The sequence below is a fragment of the Dipteris shenzhenensis genome, chromosome 24 (genome assembly GCF_047967505.1).
Source record: "Dipteris shenzhenensis isolate YYH24624 ecotype China chromosome 24, Dip_SZ_1.0, whole genome shotgun sequence".
In the NCBI taxonomy this organism is placed as follows: Eukaryota; Viridiplantae; Streptophyta; class Polypodiopsida; order Gleicheniales; family Dipteridaceae; genus Dipteris; species Dipteris shenzhenensis.
Window position 1 is genome coordinate 38141767 of NC_141619.1, and position 9903 is coordinate 38151669.

The window sequence follows — 9903 nt, forward strand, 5'->3', positions numbered from 1 at the left end:
GGGGGAGGTTTTTGGGTTTCAGGTGGATCCCGCGGGGACAGACAGCTAGATACCTGGGTTTTCAGGTCGGCCTGGACATCACACCAGCTCAGCAGTTTCTCCCGGTGCTAGATTCCATCCGACGGAAGCTGGCTTTCTGGAGCACTGCTAAGCTTTCCCTTGCAGGTCGTGCCTTGGTAGTCAACCAAGTCCTCCTTGCCACGGCTTGGTATGTGGCTTCCTGTTGGTGTTTCTTGAGATCCAGCGTGGCACAACTTAGGAGACTGGTTCGGAACTTCCTTTGGTCCGGGGAGGATGTCCTCAGAGATACCAGAGCCAAGGTTGCTTGGCAGACAGTCATTCTTCCGCAGGCTGAGGGAGGCCTGGGGGTCATTGATCCAGAGCTTCAGAGTCAGGCCTTGTTAGGCAAGTTAGTCATCCGCGGTTTGACCCCGGGGGGGCAGACGTGGAAGATGCTACTTCAACAGGGGGTCGGTTCTTGTGTCCCGCGCCGAGGTGGAGAGTGGCTCGCGTCCCTCAGGTGGATCTTCACTTCCGCCCCGCTCACTCAGCCCCGTTCCCCACTCGTTCATAGCCTCCTCATGGTTTGGAGGCGGCTCTGCCTCAGTCTCATTCAGTCCCCTCCTTGCTGTCAGGAGGAGATCGATCGCCAACCGCTTATCTGGAATGATCAGGTCAGACATGCCGAGGGCCTTCAATTGGGGGAGAGATCACATATCAGGTGGGATGGCTGGATGAGGGGGCCAGCCCGATCCCTTCGAGTTTGGAGAGACATGTACAGACATTTGGAGACGGCTGATCTCGCAGATGCAGCTGGAGGTGCACGTGGAGCCCAGGTGAGACGCACGGAGATCGACGGCGCGATCCCAGCTGATTGGTTGGTTCCACCTGAGCCTCAGATCCTCATGCCTGGTGACGACCGTTGGTTGGGACAGTTCACCCCCCGTGGCATCCCATTGGTGGTCGCAGGACGTATGAAACCGCAGATGACAAGCTTGCCTAACAAGGCCTGACTCTGAAGCTCTGGATCGATGACCCCCAGGCCACCCTCAGCCTGCGGAAGAATGACTGTCTGCCAAGCAACCCTGGCTCTGGTATCTCTAAGACCATCCTCCCCAGACCAAAGGAAGTTCCGAACCAACCTCCTGAGCTGTGCCACGCTGGATCTCGAGAAGCACCAGCAGGAAGCCACATACCAAGCCGTGGCTAGGAGGACCTGGTTAACTACCAGGGCCCGACCTGCAAGAGACAGCTTAGCAGTGCTCCAGAAAGCCAGCTTCCGTCGGATGGAGTCTAGCACCGGGAGAAACTGCTGAGCTGGCGTGATGTCTAGGCCAACCTGAAAGCCAAGGTATCTAGCTGTCTGTCCCCGTGGAATCCATCTGAAACCCAGAAATCGCCCCCACTGAGAACACGCCCCAGGGTCTGTGAGAAAACCAACTGATTTGTTCCAGTTGATTTTCGCACCAGCGGCCGAGCAGAAGACCTCCAGGGCCATCCGCACCCTCTCTAGCATCCTCTCATCGTCCTGGACATAAAGGGTTGTATCATCTGCGTACTCCGAGTCCAAAAGCTCCGTGTCCTCCCGAAGTGGAAGGCGAACACCCCTGATCCCGGTGGACCTCGCCCGAAGGTAGTAAGTCATGGCCTCGGCGAAGAAAAGAAACAGGTAAGGAGCAAGGGGGCAGCCCTGACGCACTGATCTCTCCAAGCTAAGGCGCTCACCCATCCTGCCTCCAATGATGACCCTGCTAGACGTTGTCCTGTACAAAGCTGAGATACCCTGAATCCAACCTGCCGGGAAACCTAGCCGCTCCAGAGTCCCCTCCAAAAAGGACCAGTCCACGCGATCGTAGGCCTTCTCGAAGTCGAGAAGTAGAATGGCAAGGTGTGATCCGCTGTGCTGAGCCCACTCCGCCGCCTCTGAAAAGGTGAAGACATTATCCAGGATACTACGATCCTGGACAAAGCCTGCCTGAGTGTCATGGATGAGGTCTGGGAGTAGAGGCCGAACTCTGGCACTGATCATCTTGGCGAGGATTTTGTAGGCAGTGGTAAGGAGAGTGATCGGACGCCACTGGCGGATCTCCTGTCTATCTCCTCCCTTCGGGATGAGGCAAATCAGTCCCGAGGAAAGGCTCTCTGGCATCTGACCGCTACTGAAAATCCCCTGCAGAGCTGCAAGGAGGGGCTGATGGATCTGGTCCCAGAAGAAGGTGAAGAATGCTTGGGATAGCCCATCCTCACCTGGGCATTTCTGTCCGTCGATAGCCATCAAGGCCTCCAACATCTCATCCAAGGTGAACGGTGCCAACGTCGCCTGCATGCTAGGCTAGACCAGGGATGGAATGTGCCTCCACACCTCCTCACGGGCACGACTAGCACGAGGGGCAAGCGGCTCCTGCTGGAAGAGGGTCCTGTAGAAGTCAGTGGCCAACCCCAGGACCTCCCCCGGATCCGTAACGATGTGACCATCCGCTGTCCTGAGACTCCGAAGCTGATCACCTGCAACTCTCTGGCCATGCGTCCTGAAGAACTCCCTGCACATCCGGTCACCCTTCCGGCCCCAGAAGGAGAGAGAGGCATGATAGGAAAACTCTGAGCGACGCTGGAGTGTCTCCTCCAGGAGGGCTCTGGCTCGAAGGGCCTGGATCCGAAGCTCCTCCGAGCCCGAGGAAGCCTGCTGGAGTCGCTGAATGGAGGCGAGGTCCCTCCGAAGAGCTCTCTCTCTGCCCCACCAATCCTGTCGAACCTGTAGGGCTGCTAGCTGGCAGATCTGGCTGGACTCCTGCAGAGCCTGCGCAACTGAGTCTACCAGATCCACGCACTCCCCCCAGTCTCTGTCCCAAAGACTGCAAATACGGCTGCGCACGTCCACCCTCGAGAAAATGGAGTCGGGGATCCTGCATGACCGGGGGGGAAGGGTCTAGGCTGCCGAATCTAATGATAGGAGCACAGGCGCATGGTCGGAAAGTGTCGTCCCTGGAACTATACCCGCCTGACCGCCTCTGCTGATGGCCCAATCACTGACATAAAATCTATCAAGCCTCTCCAGGAGTCTGCCTCCTTCCCTGCGGAAGCCCCAAGAGAAGTCCAGGCTCCCGTGCCAACGCCGGAAGGACGGGTCTCTCCAACTATCCCTCCCTCCTGTCGCGAAGATGAAAGAGTCCCAAGCTGACTGCTCTGCCTGAGCCATACCTGTGAACTCCGGATCTCTGCCCTGCTGGTCCTCCAAGGTCTCCAGATTGTTGAAGTCACCTCCAACAATCCAGGAATCCATGTCTGGAAGAATCCCTGTAAGTGTCCTCCAGAAGGTGGCTCTGCATCGGAGGTCTGTGGGAGCATAAATGTTGAGGATTCCAATTTTGGATCCCTCCAAATCCAGGCCTACCCAAAGGGCTCGGCCTGGGATCAACGTGCCATGACCGAAAACTCCCTGGGCTAACTGCTCGCACACGGAGGTACAGACACCCCCACTCCTCCCCTGTGCGCCGAGCGAGGGCTCCCAGTAAGTGTAGGAACGTCCAGGGAAAACCTTCCCGCAACTATGGGAATGAGCCGCAGAAAGCTTGTGCTCCTGGAGCAGAAGTACATCCAAACGACCAATAACTGCAGGCTGAAGTTCCTGTCGCAAAATGAGCTTCCTGGGACCACGGGTGCTAGAAGAGTGAAACCCGTTCACATTCCAGGATACGAGGTGTAGGCTCATGGAGAGGGATGGGGGGCTGCAAACAATTGTCTGCTCGCGGTCGAAGTCGATGAAGAATCAGACATGTCGGAATGGAGGCGCTGCCGCTTATGAGAAGGTTTGGAGGGGGAGACGGGGTCGTCCTGCCCGTTCTTCAACACCTTCAGCAAAGGCGAGAGGCCTTTGGTGCCATGAACAAATGCTTTCTCGAGCCAGCTCGAGATCTCTGAAGTGGTCATCCCATAGAAGGTTCGGAGTTTCTGATGGGACCAAGCTCTGACATCCTGGGGGAGAGGCCATGACAGGGGAGGTCTGAGGATCACAATCAGTCGGAAGCGTTTGGCGGCGCAACACCACCGCAGGCGCACATCGCCCTCGGACCACTGAGTCTCGAGAAGCTGCCCACCGGACGGGCCTATCCAAGAGCAAACCTGGGCGTGTGTCTGCTCTCTGAGAGCCTCCCAAACCGAGTCGTTTGTCCAGGTCTCGGTGCCATCGCTGAGGAACGTGAAGGCGAAGCTAGGGCCATCCCTAGGGGCCAAGGCGACAATCTTCCCATCCGCCCCTTTGCGGAGCAGGAAGATACTGATGTCGAGACAAGCCGGGAAGGTCCCAAGGTCGGCCACATCCAAGTAGTCCCAGGGGCCAGATCTGTAAAAGTCTCGAGGAAGCTCTCTCTCTTGAAGCTGAGACCCATCAGAGTCTGCCACTGAGGGGCTAGCGGCCAGGGAAGCCTGCTCCAGTGGTGGTGTAGACTCCGGGTGTCCTGCCAGCGGGGGGGGAGGGGGAGGAGGCTGAGGGGTAGGCGACTCGGACTCCACGGAGGCGACTGGCGAAGAAGGTGGAGGAGACGGAGCGGGGGCTGCCCTCGGCTGGGAAGCCAACGGTGCAGCTGACTCTGTAGGAGAGTCGAGGGGGACGGGGGGAGGGGGGGGATGGGGATGCATCTGGAACTGGGGCTGAGAGGGAGGAGGAGGAGACTGAGGAAGAAGAGGCGGGGGCTGAAGCTGCGGGTCGAGCGAAGGGAGGGGAAACTGGGGAAGGGGCTGGGACTGAGTGGAAAGGGGCGGGGGAGCGGGAGAGAGGGGGATCTGAGGCTGTGAAGGGCGGACTGCCGTTGAAGAAGAAGCTCTCCCAGGTCCCTGGGGTGGCTGCCTGTCAGGTCTCTGGGGTGCTGCTGCAGGAAGGGTAACCTCTGCCTCCTTGCCTTTATCCGAAATCTTCTTGTTCTTTCCTCTTTTCCTTCTAACCTCGGTCCAACCACCCACTAACTCTGGACCGGGCTCCGACTGCCTCGGCTCCTCCTGACGTGGCTGTCCGGGGGGGGGGGGCGGGGGCGGAGGGGACGGGGGCGAGGGGGGTCGAGACGGGCTGGCGAAACGTGGACAAGCAGCCGCCAAGTGCCCAAAGCCGTGGCACCTCAGGCACTGACCTGGCTGTCCGGTGACTATCATGCTCTGGGTGATGCTGCCGGCATCTGTCACAATCTCGATCATTGCAGGGAGAGTCGCAGGATCTGCCACAGCCACACGGACTCGGGGGGCTCCTGCCGTGGTCACCGCGTCGGCGAAAGTGTCGTGCATAACCCAGCCAAAGTGGGAGCCCAAATCCCTGACAATCGGCCGCAGCTTAGCAGCAAGACCTGGAAAAACTAGTGTCACTGGGTGGCGAGGTGTACGGAACCGAACATCAAAATCTGCTGCGTTGAATCCACGGTACCACGGGACTATCATGATAATCTTTCCATCCACCGATGTGGGGGAACCGGCAATCAGGTTGCTCGCAGCTTTCTCATTGGAGAGTTTGAGCCAGAAGATGCCCCTTCCCATAAGGGCCACCTCCTCAATATGGCCATCCTCTAGCAGGAGAGTGGACTGGAGCCAGTCCCTGATGGCTGATCTGGAGGGAGAGTGTCCAATGACTCTACCGTAAACAGAGGTACGGGCAAAGTCAATGGCAACCTCCTGAACACGAGATGATTGTTGCTCTGTCAGGATAACGCGGTAGGCATCTGGAGAGGGAGGGTCCGACTGGGCCTCCGGATCCAGGCAGGGGGCCGCCATACCGCCAAGACTAACTGCAAGCTTCCGATGAGGAACAGGCTGCCACCCAAAAAGGGGGGGCGAAGCGGGAGGGTGGAGCCTGGGTGTGGAGAGGACGGTTGCGGAGGCGGAGGGTGGAGGCAGGGTGGAGGAGTGGAGCGGAAGGGCGGGCGAGGCGAAGTGAGGGGGCGGGGGGGTCGGGGCGGGAGGCGGGGTGAAGGGTGCGGGGTGCGGGGAAGGCGGGGGGCGCGGAGGGGCGGGGGGGACGGGGTTGGTGTGGCGGGGGCGAAGAGGTGAAGCGGGGGGCGGGGGGGAGCGGAATGGAGGCGGGGGGGGCGGGTGAAGCGAGGGGGTCGGGCGGGAGAGGCGGAGCGGCGAGAGGGGGGGGGGGGGTGAGGTGAAGCGAGGGGGGGGTGGGGTGAGACGAGGGAAGGGGGGGGGGAGTGGAGGCGAGGGGCGGCGATGGAGAGGCGAGGTGGAGAGGCGATGGAGAGGCGAGGTGGAGAGGCGAGGGGCGGCGATGGAGAGGCAGCGGGTGAGGGGGAGGGCGGGCGGGAGGCGAGGGCGGAGAGGGAGGGGCGGGGGTGGTCGCGGCGAGGGGGGGAGCTAAGGAGGGGAGGTAGAGCTAGCAGTGGGGGGGGAGGGAAGCTCGCAGGAGCACCATTTTTTGGTTGAATCTCTATGTGACCGCGAGGTAGTCAATAAAGCAAGCGGTCCCATAAAAGCAAGTGAGATCAAAACAAAAGTGAGCGACCAAGACCTTATGTTTAAAGACGCTTGAGACTTCGAATGTAACCAAATGTATCATCTTTAATGTATTCGATAAGTAGTTATGACCATTGAAAGAATTTGAACCTTTGGATTTAATCCAATCATTGTAAGCCATTAGATTCAAATCAGTTACAACCTCCGTTTTCTCATATCTCATGTAATCTCTCTACTCTCTCCATCTCTTAGGTGGTGTCATTCTGGGCTTCACATAGTGCAAGAGTCTTTGATCTCATCTAAGTCGGTGGTAGCAATAGTGGCCTCCCTAGTAAAGCTTGAGTGGAAGAATAGCCCATAGAGCAAATCCTCAAGTTGCCCATCGATGGCACTCCCATCATGTGCAAGCTTTCCTGTAAGGAGCAAGGGTCCAAGCATTGGTCCAAGTTCAAGATTCAGTACCAGTTTTGCCAAGGTCTCCCGAATGGAGAAGTGCACTATCTTCACCTCAAGGACAGTGGCCGAATGGTGTCTACCCAATGTTGGGACGAAGGGAATCAGCCGGAACTTCCCACCACAAAGGAAGATTGGAAACCCTACGGACGCAAAGTTATCTACGAAGGTGAAGAGGTGTTGTTTTTGCTCTGCTTCTGATGGCCATGATATCCAGTGTTGCAATGCTATGTTCAATTGTGCCCAAAAACTTTGATGCTTGGGCACCTTGGTTTTCAATTCAATTCAAAGACTGCTCCCATCGTCTTGTTCTATAGCCCAATTAATTTTTGAACATGATAGGAGCAAAATATTGGCTTTCAGCACTGGGTGCCCCTTCGTATTTCCTTGAACCATGAGGGCATGCTACAACAAGTGCCACCCAAAAAACATTTGCAAATCCATTCCAACATTGATGAGGGCTTGGATGAGCATCCCTGAGGTAGCATGAACTGAAATATAAATTTTATGTATTGAATATCTCCAAACATTGTGAATTCAACTCCTTCTGTGCATAAACTCTTTTGACTTATTTCCCCATGAGCTCATGAATGTGCGATGGCTTTTGAAAATTAATGTTCTATGAGCATCCAATTTGAGTCCTTGTGCCATGCCAAAATCAGCTACAAACCGAGTGCAATTTCTGCATTTTGTAGTCTACAGTTTTCACTTTTTCAAATATTCATAGATTATTTTAAAAGGTAATGCTTTCGAAAGCAAATGTCCCTAGATGTATATAGGTAACCCATTGATTTCACTTTTTACGAGACAAATTTGCTGGTCCACTATATTTATCCCTGCCCACAAGTATCTTTTGCCAACCTTTAAACTACCATAAATATCAAGTTTCGCATCCCTATTTTCACGCAAAAAAACATAAAAGATGTATCTCCATACTAAGCTCTCTCTCTCTCTCTCTCTCTCTCTCTCTCTCTCTCTCTCTATATATATATATATATATCGGCATAGAGATTGTCTTATCAGATCGAGGAGACGAGAGCAGGGGATTATGCCCGGCCCATCCCAAAGTACAATCATAGAGTTCTTCCAAGCTGAGCAAGTTGCTTTCAATGTTAGTAGGAAAGGTTGAGACCCTGAGATCGAGACGCGACACACCAGGCAGAGGACAAATGCACATCTCACTCACTGACATCTCCTCTGTCTTAAGGCTTGGGAGGAAGTCGATCGGGGTTATAGTGGCGCTCGTCAGACGTCGAGTAGTGGCTAGGAGGACACAACAGGTTACTCATCTAGATAGCAGACAACGATCCATTACTGGCTTCCTACCTGCACGGCCTAGTCCATCGTCATGTGTATATTGATGTTCTATATGTCTATTGTATTGTATTGGATCAAACTGTATCTCCACATGAGGATGATGCTTGGATGATTGTTTAGGATTTTTTGGTGGACATGTACTATGATATCACCGACTATGTCTACACAGTTTCCTAGCAAGGGTTAGGATGCTCGCTTAGTAGCTCCACGCTTTTGCTCATCGTATCAGGTTTTTCTTTAGTCTCATAGACGCATCGGTCTTTAGCAGACTTTATTAAACTCTCTCTCTCTCTCTCTCTCTCTATATATATATATAGATATATATATATATATATATATATATATATATATATCTGTGTATGTATGTATGTATGTATGTATGTATATGTATATATAGGTATATTCCCACTGATTTGGGGGATGAAACCGGGGTATACTTGAAGTGAACGTAAGTATATATATATATCCAATATTAAAATATTTCCAAAGTGATTGAAGTGATGTTTTCTCAACTATGTCACTAGATAGTGTCCTGGCCGACGTTGACCAATCAACCAAGGTCAACGGTCAGCAGTCGGCGTTGACCAAGTTGGCCAGGGTGACCTTACAGCTATAAAAGGACAGCCTTTGTCCCTCATTCTTCATCCACTCCTCAGGCCTTCAAGCCTTCAGAGCAACAGAGCCCATGCCTCCCCGCAGCAGACCAACAGGGTAGCCTCGGCCTCTTCAAGGATCTAGTGAGGATTCACCTCCTCTAGGTAGTCTGGTCTTCCAGTTTTGCAGAGAGGATTTCAGCCCCTTCATACAGTTGTATTCAGCCCTTTGGGCAGTCATTATTCAATTGTATCTATTTCCTCTTCGTCCACTACATTCTCTCCCTCTGATTCTCTCACTCACATCCACAGCATCACTTTGTGTATTGAGTGCATCATCTTGCAGTCACAGTTAGTATTGAGCAAGAGAGAGAGTGAGGATAGTCTATCTCCCGCTACATAACCGCAGCAGCTGATCAATAGAATCTTGGTAGTGATGAAATGGTGGCCCATGTTCACAAAAGTTGACAAGTGGCCAGATTGCCCGCATGCACACACAATGGTGAAACTGTATGGGCTGACTGCACATTGGTTGGTGTTTAGGCCATTGGCAGGTGTTGGGAAGAAGGCAAGCATATTCTGTGGATGACAAATGGTGATGTGGAGACTTCATAAGCCCATACAAAAATGTGGCCGCATTTGGACCTTTGGACATAAAGGTGGACATAGAGCCGTCCCCAGATTTTTTGGGAGGTCAGCTTTGCATGGCTATAGGGCGGGCAGGGTCAGTACCCCACACATTCTAAGGGTAGCAGCTACTAGCTCTCCAACATAGATTGCCATAGGTGATGTAAAAGTGGGACAGCTACAAGCACAAAAAGGAAGGTAGAAGGACATGCATAAGCAGATATATAAAAGCATGTCCTGTTCGTCAAACACCATGGGTAGTTGTGAGTTGTTCTGATACTTTGAGAGGATCTGAAACATGCCCTAGCCAGGTCTTGTAATCAGCTGACACATCTTCGAGCCAGATCCCGTAAGTACCACGAGATGCACCCGCAAACAACCCATAAGGGTTCGAGCTAGCAGCTCACCTCCTAGCCATAGGCTCAGTCCATCAAGCCACCCCCAAGCCTAGCCAGCCTCAAGGACGAACATGCGTCCC